General features: G+C 35.2%; 1 long non-coding RNA gene across 1 annotated transcript; it reads right to left on the reverse strand.

The window, feature by feature from the left end:
* Positions 1-3,259: 3,259 nt before the first annotated feature.
* LOC127811869 (uncharacterized) lies at positions 3,260-3,947 on the reverse strand. The gene is made up of 3 exons (XR_008025794.1): positions 3,858-3,947; positions 3,537-3,629; positions 3,260-3,447 (listed from the first exon to the last, which is right to left on the reverse strand). It is a non-coding gene; the product is annotated as an uncharacterized LOC127811869 (long non-coding RNA).
* Between the last annotated feature and the right edge of the window lie 22,849 nt (positions 3,948-26,796).

The raw sequence follows: 26,796 nt of genomic DNA on the forward strand, positions 1-26,796 counted from the left end.
AACAGTTCAAGCATACCTTTACCCCCCAACTTATTCTACACAATACTAAAGAAAGAGGATGCAAGGATTACCTGGATGCCTTCAATTTTTTTTTTCTTTTAGCACAAAGATCTAGTTGCTCACTCGTATATTGCTGGTAGTCTTCATTGCACGTGTGGATCCATGAGCTTGCTACAAGACTTAAATCAAAATGAAGAGTGAAAACAGTTCATGAAAGAAAAACACTAAATTTATATTTTATTTTGTTTTTTTGTTTTTTTTATATAAGCAACCTCTACCCAGTGGGTGGATCTGTAAGATCCACATTCTCTTCCTGTTCATTCAAATATTCATAGTAGGGTTTCAGACGCTGTCCATTTACCTTGAGAACATGACCAGATTGAGGATTTTCTATATCAAATACACCATGAGCTGAGATGGAATGATTCTATAGGGCCCAGTCCACCTTGACTTGAGTTTTCTAGGAAACAAATGGAGTCTTGAATCGTAAAGAAGTACATGTTGACCTATACAAAAATTCTTCCTGTTAATGTGCTGGTCATGCAATTTCTTCATGTGCATCTTAGAGAATTTGGCATTCTCAAATGCCTCGTTTCAAAGTTCCTCAAGCTCATTCAATTGCAACTTCCTATTGAGGCCCACTTCTTCTAAACTTTCATTCATCTTCCTGATGACCCAGTAAGCCTTGTGTTCAGCCTCTACTAGTAAATGACATGGTTTTCCATAAACCAGTCGATAGGGAGACATGCCTAATATGGTTTTATGTGCAATCTTATAGGCCCAAAGAGCATCAATTAACCTTAAGGACCAATCCTTTTGGTTGGAATTGACAGTTTTCTCTCAAATGCGTTTGATCTCCCTATTTGCCAATTCTGCCCGACCATTGGTCTGAGGGTGGTATGGCGTTGAGATTTTATGAACTACCCCATACTTTTTCATTAGATCTGCCATAGGTTTGTTACAAAAATGAGACCCCCCATCACTTATGATGGCTCGAGGCATACCAAACCTACTGAAAATGTTTTCCTTCAAAAATTTCACTACAATCCTGTGATCGTTTGTCCTTGTTGGGATTGCCTCGACCCACTTGGAGACATAGTTTACAGCCAACAAGATAAATTCATGTCCAAATGAGTTAGAAAAAGGGCCCATAAAATCCATTCCCCAGCAATCAAAAATTTCAAGAATCAGAATAGGTTGCAAAGGCATCATGCTCTTTCTGGTCAGACTTCCTAACCTCTGACATCTATCACATGACAAACAAAACTGGTGTATATCCCTAAACATAGTAGGCCAGTAAAATCTACTTTGTAGGATTTTTGTTATAGTTTTCCAAGTGGATAAATGACCTCCACAGGCAAGGGTGTGACAGAAGTTTATTACACTATGTTACTCATGTTCTGGAATGCACCTTCACAAGATCTGATCAACACACACTACAAGAAATTTGATGTTTAGTTACAAAATTTTGTCACCTAATATCATATTTTTGTCACTAAAAATATTTAGGGATGAAAAATATTTCGTCGATCTTTCATCACTAAAGATATTAAGTGACGAATAATGATTTCGTCACCAAATATTAAGAAAAGGCGACGAAAATTATTTTCATCATCAAATGTGAACCAATAGCGACAAAATATTTTGTCATAAAATAGTTGATATATCGTCAGTAAAAATCATATTTTGTCACTAAAGAACCAAATAAGAGACTTCAAGTGAGGCTATTTGGTGACGAAATTCTAATTAGCTACAATTTATTTTGTAACTATATGTATTTTACTTTTGTCACTAAAGTGAGGATTTTGTTTACTTTGGTGACAAATTTTTGTCACAAAATACTTTATATTTAATGACAAAATTGATTCGTTACTATTAATTTTTATGTTAAAGACGAAATCCTTTTGTCACTAACTACTTTTATTTTGTTACAAAAATTTTTGTCATAAAATTACCGTATATTTTACAACGAAATCCATCGTCACTATTTACATGATGTTTTTTGACAAAAAATTTTGTCCCTAATTACTTTATTTACTATGACACATCATTTTGTCACAATTTACATTATATCTTATTATAAAATTTATTTATTTTAAATATTTATGGCTATTTTCGTCACTATTATATTTTTTATTTTTTATGATAATAATATTTTTTATAATTAATTATTTATAATTTATGATAATTTTGTAACTAATTCTTATAAATTAAAATAAAAATTTTATAACCACATAACTAAATCTATTTTTGAAAATATAATATTACTATCACTAAATTAAATTATAATTTTTCTTTTAAAAAACACTATAAGATAAAACAATAAAATTAACATCTTTTGCAATAATATAACTGAATTACAAAATTATCAATTAAACATAAAATATTATTACTACTTTGGTTCACATAAAAAGTTAAAAAAATATACCATTCATTAAATATAAAATTTAATACCAATCAAATACTCAAATGAATCCTCCTTAAAGTTACAAAAATACTAAAAACCCTAAAAAAAATAAACAAGTCAATTTCCATAAAAACTAATGCTTATCCATCCCTCTACCATCTTGATGCTTGTCGATCCCCCTACCATCTTGATGCTTGTCGATCCCTCTATCTCTTAGTGTCAATCATCTAATTAATCTGTAATAAAATATAAATGAATTAAATTATTTAAAATTAATAACTCAAGTATAGACACATAAAAAAATATATTAAATAGTAAAGGTAGAAATATATACCTACTAAAATCAAATCAACTCTTATTATTGCTACATCAAACAAAGTAATCACAAAATCAAGTTATATTTTAACTATCTTTTTCTTGTAATAACAATAAATTGAATTAAAGAAAGAAAGTAAATCAAAATACCTTAAATCATTAGTAATTGATATAAATCCTAAAGCAGTTAAACTTTCAATCAATTGTTGTTGTGTCGCTAAAACAGATGCCAATTGAGAATTTAAATCTCCAATTTGTGCTTGTTGAGTATCCACTAATGTTTCAGCAATATTTAGTCGATCCAATAGCTCACGTTGAGAATCAGCTGCCTCATCACGTGTCCTTTTAAGAGCTTTTTCAAGCTCTATTGCTCTTCTATGTGCAGACTTTGAAGCATTTGCAATAGGTTTTGGACCATAACCTAAGCCTTTCACATAACCAGATTTTTTCCCCAGTATCTCATCCACAATCTCATCAATTGTTAATTGTCTTTCACCTTCTAAAATAACTTTATATTGTAACTCTTTCATTTTATCCTATAAACAAAAGAACACATATATTTAAGAAATAAATAATTTCTAAAAAAATTACTACTAATAAAATAAAAACATTCTTACATAATTAGTCTCTGCATCCACTGATGATCATCCCTTTCCTTCACTGTAGTGGGTGTGCTTACAGAATTCAATTCTATCAGGTTCCACACCATTATTCATTTTCTCAGCCTATCATATTTGCATGTCTTAACAATTAAACAAGATATAATATTCATACATAATAATAAAACAAAAAGTAACAAATTGAAATGACTTACAATTTCAAATCGAGCTACTACAAAAGCTTTTGAGCCCATTACATGATTGTACTTCAACTTTGATCGATTGTTTTTGTTAATCTCACAACGTTCCTACAATACAAAAAAAAAAAATCTTATGTATTATTATCAAGAGATACAAATATACTATATTAAATTAATATAATATTATTAAACAAATTTTCAAATTTAATTATTCAACTCAAAACTTTTACCTAGCAAATTACACACCAATCATGAAATAATTGTATACAATAAAATAAATATAAATGTAATTAGACAAATTGAACAATGCATAAATTGATTTTACTTAATTTATACCTTATGTTTAGGATCCATCCACATTTCAGATAGGCGTTGATAATTTTGTGCGTTCAAACCAGATTCTTGTAAGAGCTTTAGCCTTGCCTCACTACAAGAAAAGTAATTTTTAGTGGCCACTTTTAGTGACGGCCAAATAATATTTGTCACAAATACAACTATTAGTGGCAATCATAAACTGTTTGTCACTAAAAATGGATCATGGGAAACCAAAAATACATTATTAGTGACGGGCACAGGTGGCGGCCACTAAAGGTGAAGTATTTGTGATGGTCGAACATGGTAGTCACTAAAAGCTTGGAGCTGAAACAAGCTTATTTGTGACGGCCGCCAATAGCGGCCATTAAAGCTTCATTATTTGTGACGGCCATATGTGGCGGCGACTAAAAGTGAATTATGTGTAGCTAGTTGTATGCAAGCGAGCTTATTGTGAGGGTTGGTACTGGCGGCCACCAAAAGTATATTATTAGTGACGGCCACAGGTGGCGGCCACTAAAGGTGAACTATTTGTGACAGTTGAACATGGCGGCCACTAAAAGTTTGGGGATGGAACCCACTCAAACAAGCTTATTTGTGACGGGCGCCAATGGCGACCACTAAAGGTTCATTATTTGTGACGGCCACAATCGGCGGTCACTAAAAGTATATTATCTGTGATGACTAGATGTGGCCGCCACTAAAAGTTTGGGAAAAGTGTTTTGAGTCATTATGCTTATTTGTGAGGGCCGGGGTTTGTGGCCACTAAAAGATGACTATTTGTGATGGCATAATGTGGTAGCGACTAAAGGTGAATTATTTATGATAACCGAACATGGCGGCCACTAAAAGCTTTTGACCTAAGCACAATCAATCTGATTAGGGATATATGGGGACTTAATTAATACATTATACGTTTCATTAAATAATTAGCAGAATCTAATATATATATATATGCGTAACAAGTTGTAATTATTTTCTGCTCTTTTGTTATTAAGCGACGAGACGATGGCCAATTAATTTAATGGCTGCCTAAAAAGTTGTAGGCAGTGACATTAATTAATTAATGACAGCCAACTATCTTTAACTATCTTAATTAATTAATTTAATGGCTACCTAAAAAAGTGAGAGACTAAACATGCACTTAAGATTCCGTTTTGAGAGATTGAACAGCCAATTATTTAAGATTTCATTAAATAATAATAATTATTATTTTTTAATTTCTCTGTTGATATTTTTCATTTTCACCTATTTGATATGAATAATGACTTTTGGTCTGAATTGGTTGAATGGGACAAAAACCCCTTGCGTACATTTTATATGATTTTTGGTACAATTGACTTTTTTGAGTAAAATATAAATCTCTCCCTCATCTCTCCCGCCTCCATTTCCCTCCATCTCCATCTGTCTCCTTCTCTCCCGCCTCCATTTCCCTCAATCTCCATCTCCCTCCGTCTCCTTCTCTTTCGCCTCATTCATTCCCGATCGCCTCCGTCTCCTTCGCCACAACATCTTGCCTCCATCTCCTTCTCCGTCTCCTCCTTGTTGCCTCAACGTTGTCGCTGCTGCCGCCACATCCGCTACCTCAACGCCGCCGTCACATACGCTGCCTCAACACCATCACCGTCTCCATCTCCATTGCGGCCTCCAGTTCCAGCAGGTCTATCTCTGATTTTGTTACAGTAGAGAAGAGATTTTGTATTTGGTGCTTAGAGAACCAACAACTTATTAAATTAATCTATTCTCTTATCTTCTTTTTTTTTTCCCCAAGAAATTTGTATAGATTTTGTTTTTTATTATAAGTGTGTTAGTTGAACAGATTTTATTTTTTATTTGTCCAGCATTATTTTACCTAATAGTTATTTGTTAACATTATTGGTACCGGATTGTTATATGAAAATGATTTGTGAATTAGAATTTATTTAGTGGGAGCAGTGAAGTGGATGCAGGATGGAGACCGAGGTTCCCTTCCCTTGGCGTCTCCTTCGTCACTCTGACTAATGAGTAATAGGGCTTTTGATTTTTGTGTTTTTCTAATTTCTAGTGGATTAGCAGGAGTGTTTGATATTTTTCTGAATCTGATATCCTCAACATCCCCAATTCATGATGTTGATGCCGTTGGTTATGTTCAGTTTGGTTTGTAATTTGTAAATGATACATTTCAAAAGCTATGAGAACCTTTTAGAAAGGGATTTGGATGTTTTAGTTTATATTGATGAGCACATCTATCTTAACACATTTTAGTTATATCCAATGGTGGTGATTTTGTTGTAAGTTTAAAATTTATTAGACTATAATTCATGGATACCCTCTGGCTAAAGATACTTGTTCTCTTGAGAATTTCTGAAATTTGGGGCATGGAATGTGTTTGTTCTTTTAGATTTGATTTTTGAAGTCTTGTTACGATTTTAAAATTTCTGAAATTGAAATCTGTCATATTATTTTAGATTTGATTTTTGAAGTCTTGTTACGATTTTAAAATGTCTGAAATTGAAATCTGTCATATTATTTTAGATTTTATTTCTAAAATTTGAGGCATGGTAAATGTAACACGACAAGGAAACCCAAAATCAACCTTAAATGTACTACTTTCTTTTTTCATCAACCATAAAATCAACAAAAAAAAAAAAAAAAAAACTCAACACTAACACTATTAAACCCCTAACAAACTTATGCGTTCAACAGAAAACAACTCAATTCATTTGCTAGACCATGATTTTTGCATAAAGGTCTGTTCAGTAGTTGTTGATCTGCAGAGCCTCTAGTCTAAATTAGGACACAAGGATGTAACATTACAAATGAGGGAGGGAGCAGGTGGATTAACATATGTCTACTTCTGTGTATAACACTATATAATTCATTGTATTCTACTTTTGAGTATGACATTACAAATGAGGGAGGGAGCAGGTGGATTAGTTATTGTTGGATGCTTGTACATAATTGTTGACCTTCCATCAATCGAAAAGGAAAATTTATAGGTGGATTATGCTTGTACATAATTGTTGTACATATTATTTAACATCAGTAGTAAGCAAAGAAATGCCATTTGCCAATACTACTGTTGTGCTGCCATATCTTTATGGTTTCAGAGAGTTGGGATTTGGGTGGTTGTATTATTATATTAATATTATATATTATATATATATGCTTCAACTTCAACATTCAGTGCAATTAATTGAGTTAGCAGCAAACTCTCTTGTAAATTCTGTCTGTGTCTCAAGTATATATGTCGACTATGCCTGGCTATGGAATTCGGATTTGGGTTATATCCGATCTTGTTTGAGTTTGGGGCATGGTATCCGATCTCCCTGACACTCAAATTCATTGCCATTTTCAAGTTTAAAATGCAAACAATTTGCATTGGTATTTAGACTAAAATTTCAAAGATGATAAAACAAATAAACAAATAGATGATGGCCTATTATTCAAATGAAGTACAGCCCCAGAAATTGAATGGAAAAGGAATTCATCTATCTATCCCTAATTATTAGGGATTAAACGGACTCACTATTGTATGCAAAACATAATGTGCAATTCATGCCTCTTTTGCTAAGAGGTAGAGATAAAGGGATGGCTTACCAAGAAACAACACACGGGTCTTTTAGTTTATGATAGTAAACACATTCTGGTTATGGATATCTCTTGATTTTACCAGCCTGAAAAGGAGAAGGATTCTCGTGTTTTTTATGGAAGTGATAACTTCTATGTGCTTTTTAGGCTTCATTAAGTAAGCTTAGTTTGACTTGAAATATATTTTACTATGTGGTTGATCTTTTTAGGTGTTCTACAGATTGTTCCTCAAACTACTCTTTTCTTTCTTTCCTTTTCTCTGAACTTCACAGCCACTATATGAGAGAATGCAGTTAGCAAAGGTTAATTCTTCATCTGTTGAGAGGAAGTGGAGGGGTTCAAATGAGACAAGTACAACTGATCTGTATGCTAGGTTTGTTTGCCAGTTCTATTCTCAAACAGCAATTGAATGAGTTAGGGATACTAAGTTGCCCCAAGTTTTCAGATAACAACCTTACTATAGAAACAGATTAACCAACACATGGGGCTAAGGCTTTTCTCATCTGACCCCCCCTAGGCTCTCAAACTGCAGGAGCTGCAGGAGCCTTCTAAGTCACATCCTTTTGTTTTCTTTTTAGTTTTTAATCTGCCCTGATATACAAGCGGGTTTGATTTTCCTTGCAGTCCTCTGCACCCGCACGTTTGTCCTTGCAGCTTATGGACCATGCTCATGATAAGCCTGAAGTTGTTGCAGTTTCAATGGACCCTAATTTTTTGGCTTATCTGCATAATGACTTCTTATCAATTGCTCCCAAGGAAAAGGAGAAAGGGATTTTCTTGAAAAGGTACATACGGAGAAAGGTGTTAAATCTCTTATCATACTTGCTTTCTTATGTTATTGAATGCCTACTTGTTTTGCTAGAAACAAGCGCAAGTATGGAGGAGACGAGTTGTCCGCTACACTCCGAGCCATGAAGGGGCTGGAAATTGTAAATGGTCTTCAGTGCAAGACATCTTGCATGTCTTCCAAGGTATGCTTCTGAAGTTCAACATCTGTCAAGTAGCTATAATAATGGAATGTACTTTCATTTTGATTTCATTCTCTATACATGAATAATCTATTCTTATGCTGAATATGGCTAGCTTGGTATGTATTCAGGTCTCTTATGTCTTGGACACTAAAGATTTCCTGCTTCGCGCTAAGAGCTAAAGGAGAACTCTGCATCACAAAACTCCATGCAAGGACTCAGGGAAGGTCTCAAGGATTCGCCAAACCAGAATGGAACGGTTCCGTAAGTTGCTTTCTGGTTCATAAGAGTGTGGTGTTCTACAACAAGTAGATATGGTATGTCCTTGGTACTTTGAAACTGAAATTGCTTGTTTTTTGATATTTTAACCCCCAATTACTCTTTTTTAGCATTGGTTCTTAATCTTTTCGCTAAAATTTTGGAAGTGGAAAATGATGTTTTCTCCTAATGGTCCTGTTTTTATTCTGTAGCAAGTAGATATGGTATGTGTTTACTATTATAAAATAATAGTAAACACATTCTGGTTGTGGATAGACAATAAAACATTTTCTTTATTGTCTTGTTATTATAGATGACTACAAGAAATTAGACTGACTTTATTATTGATGTTTGTTAATCTAAATAGAGGTTCAATGTGAAATGTGAAATAATTTCTTTGTTAATCTAATATTGTCACCTTTCTCATTTCCCTTGTAGTGTTGGTTGAGCTCACATGAGTTTCAAGTATTCTATACCCTTTACTTTTTTTATGCACAAGGCACTTTAATTATTTAAAACATGATTATTGTATTTGATCTTACATATAGGTTTCTTATGCTCGTAATAAGTCTAATCGGTCAAAGCAAACAATGACTAAAACTACATGCACTAGAAGTTTTGCTCGAGTTAGAGCTGAACAGGTATAATTTAAATCATTTATACATCTTTCTCATTAACAATTTTTTTTTTTTTTGTTGATTAACTTGTCTATTTAATATAGGCTAAAATATTAGGACACGAATCGTTTGCATGGGAAATGTTCAAGGTGACATACAAGAAAAAAAGACAGGTCAATGGTTGATTCCACATCAAAAGAAATAGTGGTAAATTTTATTTTAAACAGTTTATATTGTTATTGTGATATATATTTTAGTATTATGTTGTAACATATCTATTTTATTTATTATCAAATTTCAGGACAAAATTCAATCTTTAGTAACCCAAAGAGCTGAGGAAGAACCTTCTCAAGCTATTAATGAAAATGAAATTTTTTCTGAAGTAATTGGAAGAGATTGTAAATTGCTAGATATCTTTAATGTTCAAGGCACTAGATTTCTTTTTTGATAACAATGTGATTGTAAATTGCTAGATATCTTTTTTTGATGACAATGTAAATGTAAAGTGCTAGTCAATTATTAATTGACTAGAGTTGTTTTCTGAAGTTTCCTGATGATTAGAATGGTGTTTATTTTGGATACAATGTATTACATTAATAGGGTTTAAAATATAGAAAAACAAGCAGTGGGTTGTGAGAAAATTTTATAAAAATCACTTTTTCTGACGGCCAACAAAAAGTGGCTACTAAAAATGTCTTTTTTTGTGGCAGCCATGACTATCATTAAAAGTATCTATTAAACACTTTTTGTGACAACCAATATAATGTGGTCACTAAAAAACGTTCATTTTGTGGCGGCCAACACTGTCACTAAAATCTTACCATTTGTGACAACCAGTAAAATTGTCACAAAAAATTCATTACTTGTGACAACGGTGGCCGTCACTAAAGAGTCATTATTTGTGACGGCCATGACTGTCACAAAAAATGACATTAGTGACGGAGGACAGTGGTTGTCACTAAAAAAATTTTTGTGACCGTCATATCTAGCCGCCACTAAATGGTATTTTTAGTGACAGCCAGCCAATAATTGTCACTAATATTATTTGTGACAGACTTTTTAGTGACAGCTTGTGACAACCAACTTAGCGGCCACTAAAACTTTTAGTGACGAGTTTTTATACTTTTAGTGACGGTCTTGGTCTCCACTAAAAATCTTGCTTCTTGTAGTGCCTCTTCATTTTGTGCTTCAAAATACTTTCATTTGAGGTGGTAACGCCATTGCCTACTCTTATTTTTCAATAAATCCTCACAGCTACCTTTAACATAATCATCTTCCAAATTGATTTCAAATCTCTCCTTTAATTAATTAATTCAACACAAACAACAACAAAACAAAAAATATTCAAGTTAAAAGTCAAGATAATCAAAGAATAAAAAAAATAAGAATTTTGTTTTAAAAAAAAGTATAATCTTACCGCACATTTAGTAAAAGCGTCATGTTTTTCTTCTTCTGTAACTTCCTTCCATTTGATAAGACATGTCATAAAGTTCCTAGCAATTACACCCAACTCATTTGATAATTTGCATGACTGTTCAACAACAATTGGCCTTCCTTTACCTGTGGCAATATTAATAACCATCTTCCCTGATGATTTTACAATTTTTTGAAGACCAATTCCTCTTGTTTTTCCACAAACTTGTTTTTTTGAAATAGAATCTACAGAAACAAGACAAAAATAATTTAAAACTTAATAATAATAATTAGACATCAATAATGATAGTGTTAGACACTCCTCTAAGACACTCATAAAGTATATATTTGAAAAAGAAAATTTTCTTCTATCATAAAACAAAAAAAACAATTATAAATGCAAAAATAATAATAATAATAGATCTTTATATAAGATATGTACTCCTAGTCTCTTAAAACTTATTAATTATATGAAGTTGAAAACATAGAAGAAATTTATCCAATGTATAGTTGTAAGTTTTATTGGTCACATTCCATAATTGAAATCATCCATAACTAAATTTTCAACCAATTAAAATCATACAATCATTTTAACTAGATTTTCGACAAACCTAAAGTTGCATGTTTACTATAAATCAATTAAGTACATAAAACTAAGATATTGAAGTTGTTATACAAAAGTGAAATTTACCATTCTCAGAAGATTTCTTAGTAGAAATGATGGACTCGGGTGCATTGGATCCCTCTACTCCATTAGAATTGGATTGCATCGTTGTCCCATGTATAGTTTCTTGGCAAAGAACATGTCCATCTAGTGGCAATAATATATTATAACAATTAAGTATAACATATAAATAACTTAATCATAAAACAATTAAATACACAAAAATAAAATAAATAAACTCATGTATAAAAGTAGAGTTTACCATTTTCTAAACAATTAGTAGTAGGAAGAGTTTACCATTTTCTAAACTCAGAATCACTACCTATTTGGTATTTATCTCATCTATCACAACCTGATTGCCACTGCTGCTAGTACTAATTATTAGTTCATTGAATAAGAAACCAAACGCCACTAGCTTATTGAGCAATTTCTCAGGCTGCTCTTACACTTAGTTGTTTCCCATTGAGTACGACATTATTTTCTTGTATGTCTAGTTATTACAATTTTATCTTATTGTATTACCTTGTTCAGAATCTAAGTTCCTTATTCATACATTATGGAGAGGATAGGAGTATCATTTCTAGAATTCTCACACAGGTATGTAAGTAATTTTTTCTTAGTTTTGATTAAATTTTTATTGTTTTTTGTTTTTTAAACCCATATTACAAAAGAGGATCTCTATTTATTTTGTTTAGGAATCAAGGGTGTTGCTGGGAAGATGGAGTAAATTGTGATGATATCTATTTTGGCAGACTGAGTGATGCAACTCTAGTTCATAAGAGTTGGAAGATTTTGGTTTCACTTCTCTGTCTTTGTTGGTTTTCTTGAAAATTGTTTGGTAGTTTGTATTTTTTTATATATTTTAAATTAAGGATCTTATGGATTTTGTTATGGAATGATGTTGAAATGAAAGTGGGTTAAGAAAAACTTTCGTATTTATTTGGGAGTTTGCCCACAATTATTGAGATTAGTTATGATTGTATGATAGTCCTGTAAATGGGAATTATATTTCATTGGGGCAATTTGGAAATTGTTGGAGTATTTAATAGTTTACTATTATAGTTTTGTTATGTTGTCAAGTGTACCATTTTATTGGGTTGTTTTATTTTTAATTCATAAAAGTTTAATTATTTTTCAAAAAATATTTTAAAACTTGAAATTGATTTTTTTTTATAAAAATTTTGGTATGCAGTTTTAATTTGTGTTAATTTAATTTAAATTTTATTTGTGTTAATATATAAATCAATTATATTTGGTTTTTTGAACTATGATTTGATTGCTTCTCAAAACACACTAAAAAAGAATTAAAAAATATATTAGATAATTATATGACAATTTTTTTTTTGGTAATGCCATTTCAATTTATATTTGTAAAGAAAATTAAAAATATTTTTTATAAAATTATTAATAATTTCTCAAAAATAATAAATACTTTTACTTTTTATAAGTGTTTAAAACTTTTGAAATCAGTTGATAATTTGTTGAGAAAGTGTTTATAATTTTTTTAGTAAATAAACTTTTCATACAAATATTGTGTTTAAATAACATAATTAGACAATTAAATTATATCATTTTTATTAACTTGATATTTTCTAAATAACATTGAGGCTAATTTATTTTTAGTAACAATCACATATGCCCATACATCAAGTAGGTATGTATCATGGGTTTCATTGTAATTTAATTTTAATTATTGTAAATAATGAGCACCCATAAAAATTTTAATTTTCAAAGGGATGTTTATTCATTATTAATAATTAGTTTATTACTTGTTGTCCAGTTATGCATATTTTATCTCTAAGTTAGAGATGAAATTATTTGTTAATAGTTAAATACCATTATTAGTAAACGTTTTGTCACTACAAAATGATTAATTTTGCAACTAATTTGTTCACATTTTTTATTCTTAAAAAAGTGACAAATGATTTCGTCAGTAAATGTATTATCTATTGACTATAAATTATTTCGTCACTAATAAACTATTATTTTCAGCATTGGTTTAAATCCTTAAAATGGTGACGAAAAAGTTAGTTGTTAATAGTTAATACCATTAGTGATAGAATTGTTTTGTCATCGATAAGTTAATAATTTTGGTGTAACATATCCATATTTATGTTTTAGAATTAGTGACCAAACTATTTGTCATAATTTTTTAATACCATTAATAACAAAAACATTCGTCACTAATGCATCATGGATGTTGTAGCCAAAATAAATAATTTGATATCATCCTAATATTTTAGAGCATTAGTGACAAAAGTTTACTTTTCGTCACTAAACATCTAAATGATTATGTGCTTGGTGATGAAAGTAATTTTTCATCACTAATGATAGAGTATTAGTGACAAAATTTTACTCATCACTTATAAATTCGTAGCTAATCATCACATTTCTTGTAGTGAAATAGAATATTGATATTATTGAATAAATATAATGGTCAGGGTATGTTGAGAATCTGATTTGAGTACGTTAGAAACTTGGGACTAGAATCAAGATATTATGAGATGTGAATAAGGTAAGTGATACTTCCCAAACTAGATTTAGTTTTATGAAAAGACTTGGTTTGTGAGTGGTCCTATCTCGTAAATGGTTTTTTCCAAAATCCAATTTTATGTGAACGATTTTACCATGTTGACATGACTTGATATGCTATGCTTCATGTAGATTGCATTTACATGTATTGATGATAAAATATGCATATATTGACGATGATATTATTGATCATGCATTGCATATGAGTTCAGGCTAGCACTGCTGCACCCATTGACCTCAACATGGATAGGAAGCTGTAGCAATGAGGGGTAAATTAAGGTGCAAACGAGACTACAGATCGGCACCGTTGCACTCATTGACCTCGGCATGGAAAGGAAGCCGTAGCAATGGGGGGTAGCATAAGGTGCAGTCGATTCACTGAAGGAAATGAGGAATGATGATATTTTAGATTTTGCATACATGCACAAAAATATTTTTGTACCCTTACTTAGATGATTCATCATCTAACTCGAGTTTTACCCCTGGAATATTCAAACGTTCCAGATGGAGACTGTAGCAAAAACGAGAATGAATGAGGTATGAAACCGCAATTGAATTGAAATAAAATGGCACTTAGCTAAGTGCATGATGAATTGAATATGAATGGAATGTACGTTATGTAGCCTATGTGTTTAAATTCTGCTACATTAAAATCTGAATGTTTTGAGAATGATAATGTTTAACCTTATGGTTAATGATGTAAAACCCTATTTAGGGTTGATGTTAATCGAGGACGTATGTTATATTAAGTTGAGAACGTATGTTATGTTTTAAGTCATGTTGAGGATTTTGTTCCATTGATGAATAGCCTAGTATTGAGGATTAAGTTCAAGAAACGATGATGTAAAGATTTTATTTATGATTTATGTTAAAGTAAGATGCCAGGTTCGATTCTAGCTTCTACAATAGATGTGTATAATGATTCTCTTTGAGATAAAATGATTGGAAATTATGGGATGGATGCGAGGAATAATGTGATTTAGTATTAGTTTGAAAGAAAAAAAAAATTTATTGTCCTAAAATTGTCCTAAGTTATGACACGCTTGAAAAGCTGGGCGTTACAGCGCGTCATTCTCTCCATAAGGGCACTTCCTTCTCTCCACTGGAAATGGTGCTTTCTTCTCCCCCGACGCCACTAGCTGAAGCCTCTCCGCAAGGAGTCTTCCCGAGAAGTCTCTCGGGAAGGTTTCCTCCGAGGTCTTCCGGGAAGCCCCGCTTCCAACAGCCTTCCATCTCCTTTTCTCCCTCTATTTCTCTCCCTGTGTGAAAGATTATATATATATATGTGTATTTATATAAGCGGCATATATCAGCATTGTGGCTGGGCGGAGCATATACATGTATACATATCTATCTAGCGTATATAGGCTTATGTATGAATGTAGCAGCCAAATGATTAAGCCTAGGATCTATGATATGGTGGAATAGCATGCACTAGGGGTTGTTTTTGCAGAAATTACGCATTTAAGTGAATTAAACCTTAAATATTTTTACACAGGGTTGTAGGTAATTAAAATAGGAGAACAACGGTGAAAATTCCAGGTCAATTGGAGGCCGGATGCGCCCTCACATGCCCCCGGAAGGTGGCCACGCGCTACCCCTTCTTTATTTTGCAACCCAAAATTAAAACGGCCATATCTTGCTCATTTTAACTCTGATTCACCTTCCGTTTGAACCTATGGACTCCCCTTTCAGTGCTCTACGATTATACAGAAATAAAATTAGCTTACCTCTTTGAATTCCCTTCTATTTTGGCAGTTTTCCAGCCAGGTCTCTCATTCCTTTCTTCTTTGGTTTTTCTTTGCTTTTTCTTTGATTTTTCTTGCACTTTCTTTCTTTCCTTTCTCCTTAGCTTCTCATGGCCTTAATTCCTTCCCTTTATATAGCCTTTAAATGCCCAAATTCTAAAGATTTTACTTGGCCTCCAAGTTGCTTAGTGTAACGCCCCGCTCCCACCTACGGGTGTTACTCACGAATAGCCAACTTACTATTCACACGCTAGGGCAAAGATGAAGAGACGGCTACGTTTCAACGGGAAACGACCTAGGTGGGAACTAGGCTTTGCCCTCTCTTCGCTTCGCTCGAGGGTCCGGGAATTATCAATCGACCTATTAAACCCGAAACCTCGCAATCGTCACCCCTTCTCGAACTCTTTAATGAATGGCTAAGGGTGACTTACCAGGATCGAAAAGGATTTAAGCTAACTCTCTAGCTTAAAATAACCATTACACATAGTTTTCCTCTTTGCTTCAATACCTTCACCCTTGCAAAACTCCCTTTCCCTTGGATGTTTCTCCACCTACATTGAGGTTAAAGGACCTTATGAGCCAATGCTCAGTAAGGGTGCTATGCAAATGTAAATGAAGTATGAGAAACATAACATGTAATGCAATACAATGCATATCAAGGGTAGTTCTCCATGCCTTCATAACCACTTAGGTTAAGGCACCAACCAACCCCTCACTCCCCTCACAAGTCCTCCTTATGGCCATAGGTCCACTTGGGCACAAAACATGCAAAGAACCATCACATGCAACTCATTCATACATGTACAAATGCAAGCAAAACCCCTCCACTTGGGGCTATCCCTTACCTTGTTTCCTTGAAGCTTTACACTCTCACAAGCCAAGAATCCCTCTTAGACTTTGAAGCTTCAAAACCTCCACAAGCTAAGACTCACCCTTAAGAAAAATAATAAAAGAGACTTTAGCTCTTAAACACATGCCTTAAACTATAACAAAAGAGAAAACTAGATTACCTTTTGCTAGACTTTCTCTTCCTTCTGTAGACTTCCTTGCCTTCTTGCTTCTCTACTTCACAAATGGGAAAAAGCTCGGAACTAATTTCTCACTTCCCATTTATAGAGTTTTCTTCTTAATCCATGCCAATTCTCAAGATCACATCCTAGCCATTGATTTTTTTCTTATTTCAAGAGACCTAATCTCTACCTTTGAACATTAGCACAATCCTTGTGCTTCTCCCAAGTTAAATCCTAACCCTTGATTTTAGGAGAACTCTTGCCTAGATACAAAGGAAACACAAATCCAAGAGACTTATCTTGTTAAATCTCCTCCATTGATCTCTCTTTGGAGACTAAATCTCCTCCCTTGGATCAATCCCAATTTTCCATAATTCTCCATTTTTCATTTAATTAAATCATGACTAATTTCCAAGATTGACTAATTTCCCAAATTTGCATTTAATTTAAATCCACAACTTTTCAAGCATTTAATGGAGACTTAAATAATTTCTTTTTGATTTAAATTTAAAAGCTCTTGAAAGACATAATCTAATTTCTTTAGCATTTATTTAAATCCACCATTTTCCAACATTAATGCTTGACAAATTTCTTTTTATTATTGATTTTCTTTTTAATCTTCTCCATAATGGCTCTCATTAATGCTTGAGAGACTAATTTCTTTTTCCTTTTTCATTTATTAAATATCCCTCTTGGTTCACAAGATCATGCCATGTGTCACCAAATTCTCTCAATTAAATAAATCCTTATTCTCCAAATTAAATTAAATCTCTTCCATAAGAATTTGCCAAGTGTCATCAATCTAACCATACTTGGTTTTCCAATTTAATTCCTAATTATCTATGCACTTAATCAAGAATTAAATTCTCCAACATTTATTCTCCAATATAAATAATTTCTCCAAAAATAATTTATCTTCCTTTGGGATGAAATTCCAAATTACCATTTTGCCCCTCACAAGACATCCAATATTTCATGGCATTTTCTTTAATTCAAGGGCAGTTTGGAATTTTTCATAGACTAAAATCCTCTTAAATGACCAAATTTATCATGACTCTTTAAGGGTATTACACTTAGTTTCCTCCCAAGTAATCATCACACTTTGAAAATTCTTCCAATCTTCTCAAGCAAGCTTCCACTTCCTCCAATCCTAGGCTTCCAACTACACTTCCAAGATAAGCTTTATCATCTTCTTTCCTTGCAAGAAACTCTTAACCTTTAAGTTATCTACTTTTCTTCCCTAGTAATGATGGCTATTGTTAGAATAGTAGGTTCTATGGCACACACCAAGAGAGGGGTGAATTGGTTATTTTAAAAAAAAATTAATTGATAGAACTTTGAAATCCTTTTGATTGAAAATAAAAAACTCAATGCACGTGAGGATAATGAAATGCTAGCAGTGATAAACAAATAAAAAAAAACATAAGCAAGAGAGAACACAAAGATTTATAGTGGTTCGGCTTAACCCAAGCCTAATCCACTACCTTAGCTCCTCACTAAGGATTTTTCAAATCATCCACTATCAACCCCCTACTCAACCCAAGTAGGTCCTCTAGTCTGAGACTAGGAATTACAACCTCCCACTCAAATGGGCCCTCTAACTACACAAGTTAGGAAAATAACAACGATACAAATGAAAAAGAGAAGCTAAGAGTTAACACTCTTAGTTACAAGTTCTCTCACAATGAAAACTAGGCTTAAGAATAGATTTACAATGATATAACAAAGCCTTGCATAGAAAAATATAACAATTAAAGCACAGAGAACACTATAAGCACGAATAAAATGATTTGTAATATTTAGATCATCTCGTTTCCGTCCATTAGCCTTCTCTTGATCATCCATGACATGTATATATAAGTGTCCCACAAAGTTGAAGAGAAATATAGCCATTTGGAGTCGTTGGAATTTGAAAAAATAGCCGTTGGAAGCTTTCTGCGAAACACATAGTCGACAGAGAAAATAGGTTAGTCGACTATTTCTTCAAATAAAACCAAACATAGTCGACAGACAGAAAGTGATAGTCGACTATTTCTAACACAAAAATCCCATAGTCGACAGATACATGTGCACAGTCGACTATTGTAAAAATGTGAAGAAAATTTTGAATTTTATGAACAAAAATAGTCGACAGATGAAAAGTCATAGTCGACTATCCTTATATGATAGTCGACAGATTCAAAAATAGTCGACAGATCAAAAACAGCATAGTCGACTATCCTTAACAACATAGTCGACTATTCTTAGGCATAGTCAATAGATTGAAGCCCACAGTCGACAGATGAGAAAGATTTTCAACAGAATGAAGCTTGAAAATATTACAACATATTTACATAAATGTCCTCATTTATGTAAATGTCCTCATTTTGTTTAATTTATATTTTACCTTCCATTTACTTTAATACATAAATCTAAATACGAAAGTACCCTCCATTTGGATTCAATAAAAATATCTAAAAAATCAAAATCCATAAGAATAGAAAAGTAGAATTCGGGTTTTAGTAGGAACTTAGGATTTTGCGATTTTACCACCTCTAAGATATACACTTTCTATTCTTTGAAAAAATCGTTAAAAATCATTTTATCACTAATGAATGTTAACTATTGAATTACCGAGAGTTAGTTTTCTAAAACTAAAACATTTTCATATATGTCTCCTTATAAGGTACTCTAACCTTCCAGACTTAGAAAAATATGACTTTGAATTCTCGATACTTAAAATTCATTTGGTTTTCATTCTCACAAAATAATACTTGATATTGAAATTGATTTATGTTGAAAACCACAACCTTGATTTTAACTTAGGGATTATAGTAAGGTGAATTTCGAGGACGAAATTCTTTTAAGGAGGGTGGAATGTAACACCCGGTGTAACTGGTGTTAAGAGAATAAGAAAGGAAGTAAGTAAACTTCCAAAAATGCCCTTGAGAAGGAGATGGATCCTTGAGATTGAGAATGCCCATAAAAAGGGTATTTTGGTAATTTGGAAAGAGAAATCCAATAAAAGGGTATTTTGATAAATTAAAAATAATTCCTATGTGGAATTAGGTGTGTAAGTGAATAAAAATCCCAATTTGGTATTTATGAAGAGATATGTAGGATTAATAAATTCACAAATAGTATTTGGGAATTTTGGAGTGATTCCATGAAGGAAATTAATTTTGGAAATAGGGAAAATGGTAGATAATAAATTATTTGAGGAGAATAATTAAATTTTTCCCTAAGTTGGTGAATTAATGTGGTAATGCCACATGGAGAGATGAGATTAAACTTGGAAGCTAAGGTTAGTGTCTTGTTGTGACACTTGGCATTTTGTGGTTCAAGTATAATTGGGTGAATTAATTAAATGCAAAAGAAATGTTAAATGGTCTTTCAAGCATTTAATGAGAGGCATAATTATATGGATTAAAGAAAATCCAAAAGAAAATGGTAAATGGTCACCATTAATGCCTTGGAAAATATGGAGATTTTATTAAATGAGAAAGAAAACAATTATGTCTTTCAAAGTGGTCTCTCATGTGATGGTGGAAATTAGTCCCATTAAATTAAATGGGAAAGAAATTATTTACGTCTCTCAAGTGTGATGGTTATGAAAATAGTCCCATTAATTTAAATGGGAAAGAAATGAGAAATTGGGAGATGGTGGCCAGGGACACATGGCATGATCTTGTGAATCAAGAATAGGCATTTAAAAGAAATTTAAATTGGTGAATAAATGGTCTTTCAAGTGTTAAATGCAAGCCATGATGTTGTTACCTAAAAAGAAAATGCAAAAGAAATGGAAATTAGTCACTCATTTATGAGTGAAAAATGGAGGATTTATTTAAATGAGAAATGAATGGAAATTTCAAGAGATCTAGTGGATGAAATGCATTCTTGAAATAGAGAATAAATTCAATGGTGGGGATTTAAAGAGAGTAAATGGCATGGATTGCCAACACATTTAAAGGTGTGTTTTCTCTTAGAGAGGAGACTTGTTTGTTTTAAATGAATGGTTGAGATTAGTTTTCCCTTAAGCACATGGATTGTGCCTTTAGTGAATGGCTATGATGCATTCTTGAAAAAATGGAAAACTAGTATATAAAGGCAAGTGTGGGAGACTTGTCTCCCTTTTGGCCATTTGTAGAAATGAAGAGGGAAGAAAAGAAAGAAAGAGAAAGAAGTCTCCATGGAGGGAAAAGTGGAAAAAGAAAGAAGATGATGAAGAAAATCAAGGCAAGTATTCTTTCTTCTCCTTATTTTTGGTGTGCTTGTATGCAAAAATTAAGTGGCTTGTTGAAATGCCCTTTTAGGTGGGAGAAAGTGAAGTAGGAAGCTCTCTTGAAGTGAAGATTTAATTATTCAAGAAGAGGTAAGGGGTGGCCCCACGGGAGGGTGGCCTTGCAATGGGCTTTAAATATGTTTCATAAATGTATATGTTGCATTTGGCATGTTCTTTTATGTTCATGAGACTTATGGCCATAGGTTAGTTTGAGAACATGGTTGAAATGGTGGGTTGATGCCTCTAACCTTGGAGAGTTGTGAGGGCAAAGAAACCTAGCCACACTTGCATGCATTTGGCATCATATAACTTGTTATGTTCCTATTTATTTGGCATTGCACCCTTATTGAGCTTAATAGCTCATGAGGTTTTTACCCTCACATGTAGGTTGTGAAAGCATGGTAAAGTAAAGGAAATGATGGAATGGCATGTGGAAGCATGGAAAGAAGATTCAAGTGTATGTTATGGCTTATGGAAGCCTATGTTGATGTGTTTGATTTATGAGATGTAATGTATTTCATTTTTGTAACGTTTGATTTTATGTTGAAATGAGGCATTGGCTTAAGGCATGTTGAAGCCTAGGTTGGGTGAAAGCCTCATTGTTGGGTATGTTGTGGAAAGCAACCAAGATGTAAGTAAATGATTTTTTATTGGAAAAATTAGTGGGTGTTTGATGTATGTTGTGGAAGCATCAAGAATATTGTTTAAGCCTTCATTATGGAGAATAATAGGCTAAAATTGAAAGCATGTGAAGTATTTTTATTCTTTTATTTTTCTGGAAAATTTGGGGTTTTATAGCCCAAAGAAAAAAAAAAGAAAAGAAAAGGAGTGAAAGGGGCAGCAAGCAGCAGCCCCGCGAGCGCAGGCAGGGCCGCGCGCGGCATGCGCGGCCAGCGCCAGCGGGGCCCCGGGCGTGCCAGCGGGCCCCGCCGGCCAAATTTTTTTAAAAATTTGGAATTTTGGGAAATTATAGGGCATTTCTAAATTGATTTTGGGTCCCAGAGGAATTTTCAAAATAAATGGATTTTTCGGGCATTTTTGGAGAAAATGCCAAAAATTTGGAAAATTGAAAATTTGAGTTTTTCCTCCAAATCGGTAATCAATCAATGGGTTGATTTAAATGATGATTTTATGGAGCCCGGTGAAAATTCTTGAATGGGAAAAGAATTAAATAAAATGAGAAAATTGCGATTGGGCATCGGAATGAGATTTTCTTTATTAGCCTATGTGATGTGGTTAAAGCCCAATTCTCATTATGAATCTTGGGGTTCAGGGAAGGGAAGGACGAGCCTAGTTCCCACCTAGGGCGTTTCGTCTTGAAACATGGTCCGCCCTTCACCAAAGGTCGGGCAGGTGGACAATTTGGGTAATTGTTCACGAGTAACACCTGTAAGTGGGAGCGGCGCGTTACAGTTTGGTATCAGAGCGTGATTGGAGCATCAAGTAGAGGATGCTTGGAGAAATGTGGTTGAAGGTTGATCGGAAAGCCTTGGAAGTAGAACCACAAGTGACCGAGGACCCTAGGAGTTGGGTCGGGACATTAAAGCTGGTGGCTATGTGAAAGGAGTGCTCGGATACTCCTGCGATAGGAATAGGAAAAATATCATGGGTCGAGATGATATACCGTAAGAGATATACGGGTGAAGCAGAGAAGAGTCAAAATGCCCAAGTGTGGGATTGGTATCGAGGACCCGAATGTAGAAATTTGGGGGTTCGTGAAGCGTTTAAGGATGAGATTTCCTTGTGAGTGAAGTGTTGAGGCTCATGTGGGGACATGAAGCCGAATCATGACAAGAGTCATGAAAGGGCCTGGAGGGCTCGAGGTATATCTAATCCGTGAATGGGTTAGCAGAGTATCCCTATGTTGGGGATATGGTCAAGCATGTCTAAAGAAATAGAGTTGTTCCCGTATGGGTGGTGTGCTAAGGGTTGTGTGCTTGAATTAGGGTGAGCTAAGGCTGAGATTAGCTCGAAGCCCAAACAAAGAAGTCGTCAACAGGATTGTGTGACGAGCTCCAGGAAGGGAGTAAGCTAAAGTTGCTTGTAAAGAGGCTCTAGGCGAAGCAAGCATGTGAGGCATATGCTAGTCATGGCCAGAGTAGGCGTGACGTTGGTAGCTTGCAAAAAGACTCCGAGGGGAGTCGGGTGTGTGTTATGCATGAGGGATGCATATAGTCCGAGGTGATCGTATGGTTATGGAGATCCTGGATGGGACGTGCCTAGGGTGTAAGTGGACCCTAGTTGGTTTCATGATAAAACAGTATATATCCTAAGAAAGGATAGGTGTGTGGTAAATGGTCCCTAATGGGTGTTTGTATGAGATGGAAATCCCAAGTGAGTCGAGCTGGAATCCAGGGGAATCCAGGATTGGGATAAAGGAGTTGGGCTTGCGTAGATGTGCGTGTGGAAGCCATGGGATTGGAAGTCCTGATTGGGAAAGGCCAAGTAACCATTCATGTGATTGATGGATGATGGGCCAATCTAAACTTTCATTGACATGTGAGGTCAGGCGAGATGCCTAAAGTCGAGAGATGAGAGGTGATTAGACCCTCATTATGATGCCTGGGGTCGAGATGATGCCTAAGGTTATGAGACCCTTGATGGGAGACGCGGAGGTCACCCAATGAAGGGTATGAACGGTGTGTGGGCCGAGGGTAGTAAATTGTGGCAACAGGACATCCATGGGCTATGCGCGCACAAGACATGCCAACTTTGGATGCCAAGTGGGCAAGGGCATGGTGAGCAATGTGAAAGCTCAGGAATTTTAGTTCCAAGTCAAGGAAGCCGGATCGAGGTGTGCGGGAAGGCCAGGCCGGGCGTAGTGACTGAATACATACGTGAGTGTGCAAGGAGAGACGAGAGGTCTCAATTTACCTAGAGGGTAATGCAAGGTGCTCCATGGTTATGGGTGCAGGAGCTTGAGGTAGGCTCAGCGTGTCGGTTGTGGACTGAGAGATCATTGATAACCAAGCTTTTGGGATGAGCTAGGTGGTGAAATAAATCATGATGGTTTGAGTTCATTGTCATGGAAAGTTGGAGCTTCCAAATGTTGAATGAGAACCATGAGATATGATCTTGTGGGGTAAGATCATGAGGCCTCAAGATGCGAAGTGGTCTGAGAGTCTCTTAGGTGATAAGAGATGTAGAGTCTTGAGGAGAGAGGCTTATGGTACGAGCTTGAGGTTATCAAGGCAAGGATAACCAAGTGAGATGGCTCGGGTAAGATGGTGGTGGAACCATCGTAACTCGGGAGGCTTTAAGTAGCTTGGATGCTATGGGTGCAAGGCTTGGTGTGACGGATCCGATACTATGACCGTGTGGCAGAGGACTAATGAGTTGGCTCGTGTTGAGGGCAAGTGGCCCATGGGCTTGAGCGATTTAGTGAACTGTAGGTGACGGTCAGAGCCCGAAGAGCTGGAGCAGCACCTTAGAAAAAAATTTGGTCATGAGAGACCGATAATCTTCCTTAAGGGGTAGGACATCTAGAGTAGTCCTGAGGAAAAAAAAAAATATACGGAACGTGGTAATGATCTGATAGATTTTTACCGAGTAGGAAGCCTGGTAAGGATAGTGGCTGCGAGCGTGGCGAGGTAGTCATGCCGGGTTCGATATCAGAAGTGTGACTGGAAGGCTGAAAGTCACACTATGGGATGCGAAATAGATCAAAGTGGGACTTGAGCCATGCTGTAGGAAACTGTTGTTGGGCCAGTGTAAGGGACAACACGGTAATAATGATTAGGTGTTGACTCTCCGAAGCACAGGGCAATACGATGGGGAACCAGTGTTGGACCAGTGTATGGGAGTGACACGTGATTGGGTGTTGACTCTCCGAAGCACAGGGCAATACGATGGGGAACCAGTGTTGGGCCAGTGTATGGGAGTGACACGACGATGGTGACCAGGTGTTGGCGCGCCTAAAGCACAGGGCAACACAGTGACTATGCAGATGGCCAAAGACTAAAGATCTATGAGATGTTTGAGAAAGAAACCTGGGGAAAAGAAACGGGTCTAACGTGGGAATAATGCTATGGTTGATGCCTATCAGTGACGGGTCTAATGCTAGGGACCACTGGATGCAGACGGTTAGTCCACAGGAGGGACTGCAGCCCTCTACGTGGAGTAACTCGTCTGTAGTGGAGATGATTAGACGCCGAAGACCTGGAGTATGCTGTAGGTTATGCCTGCTAACATAGGAGTTTAGAAAGGTAGTCATGTCAAAATGGAGACAGATGCAAACTCAAGAGACACATTGTAATGACCTGCTCCCACCTACGGGCGCTACCGGTGAATAATTGGCTGGATTACTCACACATAACACCAAACTAATGAAGAGATGGACCATGTTTCATCGGGAAACGTCCTAGGTGGGGACCAGGCTTCGTCCTTCCCTTCACTCCACTCGAGGAGTGGGTTCCAAAACATAAAAAGAAACACAGTGGATGGGACCCAAAACTCGAGTGAGCTTCACCTTTCTTCAGCTCATCTCACCACAAGCTAAAGGTGACCCAAGCATAAAACTAGCACATCAAATATCTACTGAGTATTGGGGATTTATGGGAAGTACCTCTTTGATTCTTACTCGATCCTAAACTTGGATCCACCAAACAAGCCACTATCAATCTGAAGTCTACACAATCAATACTACATTATACCGATTATAACAAACTAGATACCATTTAGTGCCCAACAACATACACACTCACCCACAATGATATATATATATATATACATACCACCACATGAATACATATAGGAGATAATACAATTTATAATGCGATAACAACGTTAGTCGCCACTTCAACCTCCCGATATAATCCCTGCTTGCATCTGGACTCACAAAATCTACAACACGAGGTAAAACCTCATGAGTCACAATGACTCAGTAAGGGTGAAAATGAATGTAAACAAGATAATATATGAAATGCAATGACAAATAAATATGCATGAATGACGAGGCATCACTGCTCTCCGAACCTACTTGTTCGAGGCACTTACCTCCCATATTATCCCTAACATGCATTTAGTCTCTCCCATGGCCATAGGACTCCACTAGACTACCTATAGAACATGCACAACACACCATTGCACATAACATATATTTAACCATATTACAAAACATTCGCATGGCCGCCACCATTGGGGTCGTCTCTTACTTGGCTCGAAGCCTTATCTCTGTCACGGGCAAGAACTCTAACCTGAATTTCGAACTCTTCTAAGATCATCACCTCCTCGGTCGACCCTAGATGCAATCACAAAATCCATCAACATCAGACATTAAACCAATGCCTTCATTTTCGCCATACGCCGTAAAATCACCTGACAACAACTTCCAATCAACCCTAACCGAGGGTTTAATTCAGCAATAATTATTCTATATTATATTATTCCACAACATCTCACATAATGCAATAACTCGAAAGAAATTTAATTATTTTACCTCATCAAATTTGGAGGAGAAAATTGGTCAAACACTCACACCGGCATCACCTCATGGGATGCCACCTCGTGCTTAAAATCCCATTTTCGAGCTTCCGATACGCTCCTCGAGCCTCAAAATACTTTCTAGAATTTTTCCCAATTTTTTGGAATTTTCTAGCTATTTTTTCCTCATTTTTCAAGATTTTTCTTTATTTATTTATTTTTCTATTTTATTTTCTTTTTCCTTTTTCTTTTTTTTTTCGCTCTCCTCCCTTGCTTCTTCTTCAACCTCACGCCTCATGCGTGCGACCACCGGCCAACCGCTGCCCGGCCTCCATTGCAGCCAGCACCGACGTCGCCGCTGCTTACCTCCAGCCACCACGCATAGCCGGTATTGGCCTCCTCCATCGTTGCCATCGCAGCCACCCGCGCACGACAGCACCTGAGCAACCAGAAGCCCTGGTCGATGCCTCTACCATGAGCTGCTGTAGCCCGCACTTGAGC

This window comes from Diospyros lotus, chromosome 10 (genome assembly GCF_014633365.1).
Source record: "Diospyros lotus cultivar Yz01 chromosome 10, ASM1463336v1, whole genome shotgun sequence".
NCBI lineage: Eukaryota > Viridiplantae > Streptophyta > Magnoliopsida > Ericales > Ebenaceae > Diospyros > Diospyros lotus.